The 10,249-nt window shown below is 38.5% G+C and overlaps 2 non-coding genes across 2 annotated transcripts; both read left to right on the top strand.

Annotated features, from left to right (window-relative positions):
• The first annotated feature begins 6,566 nt into the window (after positions 1–6,566).
• Positions 6,567–6,640, top strand: trnat-agu (transfer RNA threonine (anticodon AGU)). The gene has a single exon. It is a non-coding gene; the product is annotated as a tRNA-Thr (tRNA).
• Positions 6,641–7,749: 1,109 nt separating this feature from the next.
• On the top strand, positions 7,750–7,823 carry trnat-agu (transfer RNA threonine (anticodon AGU)). The gene has a single exon. It is a non-coding gene; the product is annotated as a tRNA-Thr (tRNA).
• The last annotated feature ends 2,426 nt before the right edge of the window (positions 7,824–10,249 follow it).

The raw sequence follows: 10,249 nt of genomic DNA, 5'->3' as shown, positions 1-10,249 counted from the left end.
CAAAGCGCTTTACACAACTAATTCATTCACCCATAAAGATAAGACAGCGTACAGAGCGGAGGTAGACGTTGTCCCACCGGTGCTCAGAAAAAACCTGAAGCCAAACATCCTTAAAACAAAAGACTCCTATGGGCACAGACAGGTCCCCTCCCCTCTCTTTATATGGAGAACAAGTGGAATGTGTCTCCGACTTCAGGTTTCTGGGGCTCACATCTTCGCTGAGCTCACTTTTTTCATCTGTAACTCCCGTAACACCTGAACCGTTTACTGAACTGGAAGAATTCCAAAGGTTCAAGAAAGCAGTGACTCCGCGCTTTTCAGGCGTATTGGGGTGATTACAGTAACCCCAGGCGCAGTGCTGCAGCAGCAGCGAGATTTGGATGTGGCACTCTACCTAGATTTATCGCAATGACCCTAATATCACTGAAAAAGCACAGAGTTGGTTTTAGGAACCATTTTTCGATTTCGCCAGTGGTTCAAGTGCTCAAGCAGAGTACAAACATGCCATGTAAGTACCAGTCCAGTTACCCCAAGCCCACTGTATCATATTAACATGTATCACGGTAATACAGCAGTGTCCGATTCTTTAACCTGCAAGGACCCCTGGTTACTTTTTTATGTTTTTAAAATGGCCCTTTTGGAAAGCTGTATGCTCATCAAAATATTTATTTTTGGTGTGTTTTACCTGGCTGAGCACTGAGCAAGTCTGTTTAGCAAGTGCTTAACATTTAGTGCATTTGGTCACTGGCATCAAGCTTACACAAGACAAAATTCCCATTTAGCAGCATCTTTTAGCTCTTTTAACATCTTGCGGGGGGGGGGGGGGGTTTAATAAATTAGTTAGATAACTGCCATTGTAGAAATATACAATGAAATTGTGTTCAGTGACAACCAGCTGCACTGGATCACAAGTATCTTTTTGAAAAGACACACAATTGTGTCAAAAAGGTTGTTTCAAAGTGCTTTATGCTGTAACTACGTTGCAATGCAGAGTCAGCCCAAGGCATTACAAATACGAAGTGCCTGCTTAGGGTCCCTGAGGACAGAGGGTTTATTTTTGCACGTGTGAGTGATAATTCATATGTTAAAGGTATCAGTGTACAAAAAAGGAGTATTATGCAAACAGAGGAATGTTTGTGTAGCGATTTGTCCTGCCCCTCCGCTCTGAGCTCTGCTGGTAATGTCCAACGAGCAGGCTGAAGAACAAAACAATGTTAGAAGAATATATCCTCTAGGCACAAAGTACGGAAGAGGATTGGGGCTACTGGGGGAAGAAAAGTGGGCACATCTTTTTTTTCTTTTCCAGAATTCTGACATTAAAGTCAGAATTCTGACTTTTTTCTCAGAATTCTGGAAAAGAAGAAAAAAATGCCCACTTTTTTTCCGGTGGCCCTAATCCTCTTCCGTAGCAAAGAAAAAGAAGAGAGGGGGAAAAATAAAAACAAAAGCACAAACAAACACCAAGATAACGGTAAGTTTCCTCAAGTTAGGGAAATCTCTGTATGAATCATTGACATTTTGAGCCTGTAATTGGCTGTGAAGCAGGTCAGTAGGGATGGACGCTCGATACTGACTTTTCAATTCCGTGCCGAGTTTCTGAAGCACAGATATTTCAAAACACTGCTTTGAAGTGGGTTTCAAAACCCAGGTCACGTGATCATGACTAAATCCGAGATTTAGACAGGTGTCTTACCTGCTACTTCTAGGCAGTGCTTTGTGGCAGGATTCCTATTTTAAGAACCAGGGTTGTTTGCATTTACTGAATTAATGTTTTTGATAGTATGACTGCTATTTATTACACGCACATGTATAAAAGAAAACATCTTATCTCTCATTATAATTACTGTGGACTGTGAAGACCAATACAGACTATTGACTATGGACTATTACTTAAACACTGGAATCCACAATTTAATGAAATAAATATTATTTAATTATACAAATAGTAAACAAAAAAACAGCAAACATTTAATAACCAATCACAAAAGTCATGAGAAAAAAAGTCATATTACTATTTTAAGAAAAAAAAAGTCAAAATGTCATGTAAATGGGTGTAAGCATCTATATCCTTTGCAGTCCACTGCCAGCCACTTCATTATTTTACAAATCCACTCTTCAAAGTTTGTCTGTTTATCCGTCTCAACAGATCTTTTCAGTGTGCTTACACTCATGTGCTAAAAGAAAAGTCATTTCCTTCCTCTTTTAAAGTACAATTTCACTAACTCAGAGGGTATAGCAACCATGGCAATTTGTCTTGAAACAACAACTGTAATCGCCACAATTTCTCAAAATAGATTTTTAACTTTAATCTTGAAATTTCAGAATAATATATACACATATATGTATTCCGCCTGTGCGGAACTCATGATGGGTTCCAGCTTTTGGCCAACACCTGCGAGACATCCTCTCACCTGCTGCTCATTATCTCAGCATTCCTGACACTACTGTGGGGCGATCGTGGCTCAAGAATTGGAAGTTTGCCTTGCAATCGAAAGATTGCTTGTTCGAGCCCCGGCTCCCACAGTCTCAATCGTTGTGTCCTTGGGCAAGACACTTTACCCGTTGCCTGCTGGTGGTGGTCAGAGGGCCCGGTGGCGCCAGTGACCGGCAGCCTCGCCTCTGTCAGTGCACCCCAGGGTGGCTGTGGCTACAATGTAGCTTGCCATCATCAGTGTGTGAATGGGTGGATGACTGAGTGTGTAAAGCGCTTTGGGGTCCTTAGGGACTAGTAAAGCGCTATACAAATACTTAAGACAATAGATCGACGCTACTCGTCGCTGGATTGTTGTGCCACTCGCGTCAGTGTAGCCCCGGCTCTAACTAACTGATTCACCCATCTGTGTTTGCCTTCAGTCTAATCTGTGTTCTCTTTATGAATAGACCTCCTACACCCATCTCTGTTCTTCCCTGGAAGTGATTGTCATTGAGTTTGTGAGTGACTTGTCTGCTGTGATAGACTCAAAAATTCTAGTAAAATATGACGATCAACTAGACTATTACAGCAAATGGTCCATTTGGGAACGTAAATGTGTGGGGTATTTTTTGGCCTTCAGACAACAATTCTGATTCTTACATTGCTGGACAGGAACAAAGAAAAAAGTGGAAAAAAGCCTTTTTTTATTTAACTTCTGCTGGTGAATGAACCCGTTTTGTAGTGTGGGCGGTCAACTGGCTTTAAAAGGTCAATGTTAAAACATGTGACATTATGGTTCATTAACAGACTGTACTTTAGAGTAGGCAAACAAAAGCAGACATTCAACCTGAAAACCTGGCAATGGTCAAAAGCTGGCATTGTAAAGCAAAGGAACAAGTCTATCAGAGAAAGAAAGAAAGAAAAGAAAAATACAACTTAAAAAAATGTCATACGTTTTCTGTATGATATTTAAATCACACCACTCATCCGCTGCCAAAGATTTTCTTAATGAATACTACAAGCTGTATCTTTACAGTATGTTGCAAGTTACTGAATAATGAAAAGCGATGGTCATGAATAGTAAGATGGCTGTCACGGCGGGTGCGCCGGTGTGTTTGTTAGAGTGGACCCAAAGGGGGGGGGTTATTACTAACCTTGAACCTTTCGAGGTTACAAAATGATGGCCAAAAATCTCAGCCTCGTGATTTTGTTGACTTTGTCAGAAAGCATGACATTCACACACTGCCGTTTGTGTTATAGTAACATTTCCAAAATAGATTTTAAATGTAACTGTTCTTTGTTAGTGTTAATAAGTTTCCATGAGCCCAGTCATTCATTCTGTATGCAGACCATAGTTAAAGAGACTGTTTAACTTTAGCTTTCACTACTATAAACAAATCACTTTGACAAGACTAAGGAAGAATAGAAAAAAAGCAAGAAAAACGGGATTTGTTCTTTTAAAATATTTAGTAAATATTTATTTAACAACATTAAACATAGTTTATGTTCTGCACTCTGAGGAGGTCCCGTAATTCTGTACTTGAGCAGAAGTAAATGGACTGGTTCTTATATAGTGCTTTTCTACTCTGTCTGAGCACTCAAAGCACTTTATACAACTAATTCATTCACACAAGCACTTCTTCTAATTTTAAGTGCTGAGTATCTAACAGTCATACACATTCCAATGGATGCATCAGAGAGCAACATGAGGTTAGTATCTTGCCCGAGGATATTTGGCATGCAGACAAGGAGCAGCCTGGGATCAAACCACCGACCTTCTGGTTAGTGGCTGATCTGCTCTGCCACCTGAGCTACAGCCACCCGAAGAACAGATGCTAGTGTTGAAAAATACTCCAGTAAAAGTTAAAGTACAGATTGAACTTCTTTATGCAAGTAAAAGTGAAAACGTAGCTCCTTGAAGAACATTTCTACCATCTATTTTTATGCAAAGCTGACTGAACCTTGTGCAATATTAATGTGACAATAAAATAATATTAGTAGATAGAAATACCAACTTTATTTCAGTCTAAGTTTTGATTCTAATCAAGGTACTCAGCTTGAATCAGGTAAGCAGAACATGAACAGAGAAAAAGAAGGATTTTTTTTAAATTGCCTACATTATAGAGGGTTACTTTGCCTCTTACCTTACAGTTTACCTCCTCACGTCAGATTCTCCAAAAGCCTAGAAACTTTTAAAACTGCTCTTAAAACTCACCTCTTTTCATTGGCTTTTAGAAAGGTTTAATTTATTTGTTTATTTTATTTTATTTTATTTTTGATCAGCGAGGTGTTTTACGAAATTGTGTTCTATTGTATTTTTATCTGTATTTACTGTACAGCACTTTGGTCAGCCTTGGTTGTTTTTAAATGTGCTCTATAAATAAACTTGACTTGACTTGACTTGACTACCTTTAAATAATAACACAGTTAGCCTACCTCAGTTTGTTTTGTAGTATGTTTGACAACATGGAAAAACATTATGTCAAATATACAGACCCAATATCTGATTTAAACACGAGGACTTAGATGTAAGCTTGAAAATGTCCAGTTTATCACCACTGAGCAGTCCTTACCTTTAAATCTAAGCTCTCTTCCTTTCCTGCCCTCTTTTTTTTAATCTTTCTCCATCTCTGAGTGGAGTTAGCTCTTTCTTTTCTCTTCCTGTGAAATACAGCAGCTAGTCCTTTAGCTAGCAACACACTGTGTGACAAACTGCACAGTTTTGTTTTGTTGAGCTCATAGAAAAGTTGCATTTAAAATTACCTGCTGCTTAAAAAAATTACTGCCTTTACGCTCGCTGGTCTTCTGTAGAGCAAGCTAGATGCTGAAATACGCAACCCGAACTGATGGACAGCTGCAGTCCTTCTGTGTTGTGCCAAAATTCTACCTGCAGAGTATACAAAGTGTTTGTACTTCGTTACCTCTGACTGCATAAAAAAAGGTGAGTGAAGAAGGAAACAGTCAGAGCTTCATGAGAAGCCCCAAGCAGCCATGGCCTATTGGATCCGGGTCACCTGTTACAGCCCTAACGAGCTGAGTCATCAAAAAGAAAAATTTTAAGCCTAATCTTAAAAGTAGAGAGCGTGCCTGTCTCCCCAATTCAAACTGGGAGCTTGTTCCACAGAAGAGGGGTTGAAAACTGAAGGCTCTGTCTCATTTTACTTTTAAGTACTTTAGTCAGCCTGCAGTCTGAGAGCGAAGTGCTCTAATGGGGTGATATGGTACTATTAGGTCATTAAGATAAGATGGGGCCTGATTATTCAAGACCTTGTACTTGACGAGGATTTTAAATTCAATTCTGGATTTAACATGGAGTCGATGAAGGGAAGCCAGTATAGGAGAAATATGCTCTCTCTTTTTTAGTCCCTGTCAGTACTCCTGCTGCAGCATTTTGGATCAACTGAAGGCATTTCAGGGAGTTCAGTAGGACATCCTGATAATAACAAATTACAGTAGTCTGAAAGTAATAAATCCATGAACTAGTTTTTCAGCTGCACTCTGAAACAGGATATTTCTAATGCTGCACAAACAGCAGAAAGCACTTTTACATATTTGTAACCTTAGTGCATAAAGAATTAGATTTGTCCACTTACATGAACAAATAGGTATCTATTGGATAGACCTTTAACACCTACAGCATGCTCTAATAGCTATAATTAAATATTATGGTCAACAGTATGAGGTCTGAGGTCCAGCAGGACAGGCACAGACATGAGTCCACTGTCAGAGGCCATAAGAAGATCATTTGTAAAGCTGTTTCTGTGATGAGCTCTGAAACCTGACTGAAACTCCTCAAATAAGCCATTCCTCTGCAGATGATCATTTACAGAAGCATTTTACAGCTACAACCTTATAAAGGAAGGTTGGAGGTTGGCCTATAATTAACTAAGACCGCTGGGTCCAGTGATGGCTTTTAAAGTAATGGTTTAACTACTGCCAGCTTGAAGGCCTGTGGTACATACAGCTTAATAACTGACAGAGGCTAATCATTTTTAAAATTAAAACATTAAACTTCCTTGAAAAGCCTTGTAAGATTGGGGTCTTTAAGACAAGTTGATGGTTTGGAGGAAGTAGTTACTGAAGTTAACTCAGTTTAGTTAGGGGAAAAATAGTCCAAATGAATCTAAGGAGCTTGGAAAGAAACACATCCAGAGGTGCTGTGGCTTAGCTGGTCAAAGCGCCTGTCTAGTAAACAGGAGATCCTGGGTTCAAATCCCAGCAGTACCTCGCTGTCATCTTCTTCTTCTGTTGATGCGTTTGTAATTATCCAGTTAGGAAATTCTGGGAAGTCTGTTTCAAAGTTAAATTAATGGACTGGCTCTTATATAGGGGTTTTCTACTCTATCACTCAAAGTGCTTTACACAACTCGCCTCATTCACCCAAGAACTGTTTTCTATGCTCTTTCTAAGTAACTGCTCCTCTATGAGCAAGCACTTTGGCAACAGTGGGAAGGAAAAACTCCCTTTTAACAGGAAGAAACCTCCGGCAGAACCAGGCTCAGGGAGGAGCGGGGCCATCTGCTGCGACTGGTTGGGGTGAGAGAAGGAAGACAGGATAGAAGACATGCTGTGGAAGAGAGACAGAGGTTAATAACAGATATGATTCAATGCAGAGAGGTCTATTAACACATAGTGAGTGAGAAAGGTGACTGAAGAAGAAATACTCAATGCATCATGGGAATCCCCCAGCAGCCTACACCTATTGCAGCATAACTAAGGGAGGATTCATGGTCACCTGATCCAGCCCTATCTATATGTTTTAGCAAAAAGGAAAGTTTTAAGCCTAATCTTAAACATAGAGATAGTGTCTGTCTCCTGAATCCAAACTGGAAGCTGGTTCCACAGAAGATTAGTAGGTGACCTGCTCTACCTCTAGAGTGGCCTAAGAAATTTTATAAACAAAATAAACATGCAAATGTATACCATAAATTATATTTTAACAGTATTGTGTGTGGTTGTAGCTCAGGAGAAAGAACAGGGCATCTACTACTTGGCAAGTTAGTGGTTCAACCACTATATAATCCAGTTTCTGACTCATATAATCTCTGACCTCAGCAAACACTTTCCTGATTATTTTATGTTGTCAGTCATTTCCAGTCAGACAGCACCATATAGTTATGATGGTTATAGTCCCCTTTAGATTCAAAAAGGATTGTGCAACATTGTAGCCTGTATGTGATTAACAGGTTGCTACTGTCTTTGATATTGTCTCTTGTGTCCCTGAGATTCTTCCTTCACAATGGGTGAAGGAAGTTAACTCAGAAAGTTCAATTAGTTCAGCTAGAGGAAAAATAGTCCAAATAAATCTAAGGAGCTTGGAAAGAAACACATCCAGAGGTGCTGTGGCTTAGCTGGTCAAAGCGCCTGTCTAGTAAACAGGAGATCCTGGGTTCAAATCCCAGCAGTACCTCCCTGTTACCATTTAAAACCACCTTCTTCTTCTTCTGTTGATGCGTTTGTAATCATCCAGTTAGGAAAGTCTGTGTATGTCCTCAGTTATCCAGCTCATGGTGCTCTCCAGATGCTTTCCTTTCCAAGCTCCATAGACTACAACGACCTACATGACTGAGAACCTTCACAGACTGTCTAAACAAATATCAGTAGCTGTACTTAATGAAAGTTATGAATAATTGTTTCTCTAATGGTTAAAACGGTTAAAAGTTCATGAATTAATTTCTAGTCAGCATTAAAGGAATAGTTAGCTCAACAGTGCTCTGACTTTTTATCAGCTTGGTTACAGTGCTGAAGAGAAACCTGGGGTTGTTCTTATCTTCTTCAATCAATGATGAATAGTAAGATGTTCTAGCTTTATGGAGGCTTTTTTTTATAGAGCAACAAACTTTTTATCCAGTCTAAATAAAGATCTTCTAAATTAGTGAGAATCCATTCGCTCCAGTTATCTGCTTTTAGGTGCCCATTTGAGAGTTATACCAGGGAGTCAAATACTTCTGATTTCAGGCTTTCTTTTTCACAGGAGCTACAATATCCAGAGTCTTGTGCAGTTAAAATGTAGTGAGATTACCAAGTGACATCTGCAGGACCCTTACGATTACTGTGACAGTGTCAGACACTGAATGTTTCAAAGTTAAATTAATGGACTGGCTCTTATATAGGGCTTTTCTACTCTATCACTCAAAGTGGGAAGGAAAAACTCCCTTTTAACAGGAAGAAACCTCCGGCAGAACCAGGCTCAGGAAGGGGTGGAATGAAAACAATTTTTTTTGGATGTACGCCACAGGAATGGTCTAAAAAAGAAAAATGTTTACTAAGTGCCTTGCTAGTTGCAAGTAAAAAATGTATAACAAAGAAATGGCTATTACAAGATGTACCAACTTTATAATTGTGGTGGGAAATAACACTTGAGTTTATAGGATGGAGGAGTTAACAGCGTATGTGAATAACAGAGTAAGTTGGTTTTTGTCATGCTTGGATAAATGGGTCCAATACACTAATATACATAAGCCGAATTTAATTCTCAAATTTTAAAATCAATAATCTGGCAACTGGTCACTCCCGATTGTTCAGTGTTTCTCTTTTGTTTATTTTTTTTGCAAATTGTGTTAATCAATACCTGTAACTAACATTGTAAACTCTAAAGCTCAGAATTTTTTTTAAAAAAAGATAAGTTATAGTCCCTTTAGATTCAAAACGGATTGTGCAACATAGTAGCCTGTATGTGATTAACAGGTTGCTACTGTCTTTGATATTGTCTCTTGTGTCCCTGAGATTCTTTGTTCACAATGGGTCACAATGGATTTCAAAATTCCATTAATACTAAATAACTGGCCCGACTCAAAGATTTGGTACGCTTTTGATGATTATGCTTGTGCTGATAAGAATTATCAGCCATGTTAAGTGGAAAAGTGTTAATCTTTTAGTCCTGTGGTAAATCAACACATCAACACTTTGCCTGTTGATGTAAATAGCAGTAAATTGCATTTCGCAAACTTTAGCAAATTTCTTTGTATGGTTTTTTGAAATAACCAAATTCTGCATTCTAAATGTGAAAGTCACACAAATACGTTTGCAGTAATTAGTATGCTGACTGGCACTTAAATGGTGCTTTTCTGATGAGAATGCAAAGTGCTTCTATACTTTTCACTTTCTTGAATCTTCATTACAATAGTTTTGTTGTTGTTGTTGTTTTTTATTATTCTTAGTAAATTAAGCAATAAATCTGGCCATGGATGTTTTTTTACCACCTCCAGCTTGATGTAATCCACCTATACTTGAAAAAACGCTGTAGCATTGCTGGGTAAAAGTTTGTCTGAAGCTATTTTGATCTAAAGAGTTCTCTTGGGTCATTGGGTGTAAAATAACAAAAAACTCTCTCGGTGTTCTGGCATTTGAATGAAATGATAAAAATATGCTTAACCTCTTACAACCAAAATAAATAACAAAAAGAAAAGAAACAAAAAAGTTTTATTAAGTACTTTTAAGGGTGTGGAAACCCCTTAAAAGGATAAAGATCCATGTCCTTGTGCCAAACTTAGGATAGAAGTAATGTTTAAACAGCTACCCTGGTTTATTCCAAACACAAATCAAATGAACAAAGTTGGGCCAAATCTGAACTCTTTTCAAACATTTTGATTGTAATGATGAGCAAAAAACAAAATGTAAGATCTGCAGCTGCTAAAAATCCTACAATAACATCCTTCAGTTTAAATATCGACTGTGTACGAAGTGTGATGAAACTGACTGGTTCGGTAAACATTTCAAAATATGCTGAGCTCCTCTGATTAAAGTTCATGTTTGTCTTGTGGTCGCTTCTATTTATTTATCATTTATTTCCTAACCCACTGACATATGTTAACCAATCCACTCTATATAACAGCC

This window comes from Maylandia zebra, linkage group LG17, assembly GCF_041146795.1.
Source record: "Maylandia zebra isolate NMK-2024a linkage group LG17, Mzebra_GT3a, whole genome shotgun sequence".
NCBI lineage: Eukaryota > Metazoa > Chordata > Actinopteri > Cichliformes > Cichlidae > Maylandia > Maylandia zebra.
Note: the sequence above shows the minus strand (reverse complement) of the source record. Positions and strands in the feature narration are given on the sequence as shown.